The sequence below is a fragment of the Chinchilla lanigera genome, unplaced genomic scaffold (genome assembly GCF_000276665.1).
Source record: "Chinchilla lanigera isolate Chin_1 unplaced genomic scaffold, ChiLan1.0 scaffold00051, whole genome shotgun sequence".
In the NCBI taxonomy this organism is placed as follows: Eukaryota; Metazoa; Chordata; class Mammalia; order Rodentia; family Chinchillidae; genus Chinchilla; species Chinchilla lanigera.
Window position 1 is genome coordinate 16,681,871 of NW_004955452.1, and position 1,505 is coordinate 16,683,375.

The window sequence follows — 1,505 nt, forward strand, 5'->3', positions numbered from 1 at the left end:
AGGCTTGCCTGAACTACACAGTGAGACCCTGCACTTGAAAAAAAAGAAAAGAAAAGAAAAGAAAGGGAAAGAAAAGGAAGGAAAGAAAGAAAGAGGGCTGGGGGTAAAGCTCAGCAGCACAAGCGTTTGCCTGGCAAGCACAAGGTCCTGAGTTCGATTCCCGGTAGACAAAAAAAAAAAGAAAGAAAAAGAAAACAGGGGTCCACTCCTGGGATCATCCACTTTCTCCCTGTTTGATTTTTTTTTTCTTTTTTTGGAGCAGCATGACCTTTTGCAATTTTTTTTAAAGAGCAGAATATATTTATTGAGGGAAAGAAAGCTTCTGTCTGAGAGAGACAGAAGGGGACCTGACTGGGTTTCCCTCTCCCTATTTCGTTTTGAGTAAATCTCCCAACTTTGGTTCTGCATTTATAGATGGAAGATCATATGCTGTCTAATGGGATACTCTGACTTCTGGCCATCTGTCTTGAAGTCAGTGGGTAGGGATCAGATGCGTCTTGCTCTTCCTTGCATCTTCAGTACCTAGCATGGAGCCTGGCACATGGTGGACGGTCACTACAAGTTTGCTGAATGAACGAATTTTTAGATTTGGCACCAAACAGGTAGAACACCTTAGGCAGTTACCAGGAGACCTTCCCAAGTGATAGCTGTTTCTGTGCAGATGTTAGAATGATTTAGACAAATTCCCATCCTGTCTGTACATGTTCATTTTGGGGAGGGGAGGGGCAGGGCCTTGCTTTGTAGTCCAGGCTGGGCTTGAACTCACTACTGTGTGCGGCGCAGGCGATCCCTGCGTCAGCCTCCCAGTATCTGTACTGGAATTATTGGCAGTACATGGCCACAGCCAACCCATGTTCACTTTTCTGTACCACGAGAGGAAGGAAAGTACTCCTGAATGTTATTTTCTGTATCACTAGCTCATACATTCAGACGGAGTTTAATAAATGCTCTGTCAGTGAATGAAGCTTCCGAGGCTCCGCCTAAGGCTGGCTGTGTCTAATCTAGAATCTGAGCTCTCAACCTGGGGGTTCCCCTCTACTCTTTTTCTCTCCGGGAAAGATGGAGCCTACCTCGGGTTCTTCTGCATTCAGCTCCTGCAAAGTGTTCTCTGCGAGGGGACCCAGGAGTGGGGACAGAACGTGGGTTTAGGGGAAGTGGGCAAAACGAGGGCAGGCGAAGGTTATTCCAGAACCGGCCCAGGGCAGAGGCAGCAGGCAGCCTGGAGGGCGACTCTGGGCCTGGCTGCGGAGCGTTCCCAGGGGGCGGGCGGAGTGGCCGCCCGGGATCAGCGAGCGGCTGCCGGCGGGGCCGAGAGGTCGCCCCAGCCAGGGCGGGGAATGTGGGGGTGTGAATTGGCCCGGGGGACCCTAGGTGCCTCCGGGGAGGAGGGGCGAGAGGAGCGGCAAAGCGGCGTCTGGGGGCAGCAGGAGGACGCGGGGTCCGGGCAGGGGGCGCGGGGCTGCGGACCCTCGGCGAGCGCGGAGGCGCAGGGCGGGGTGCAGGGC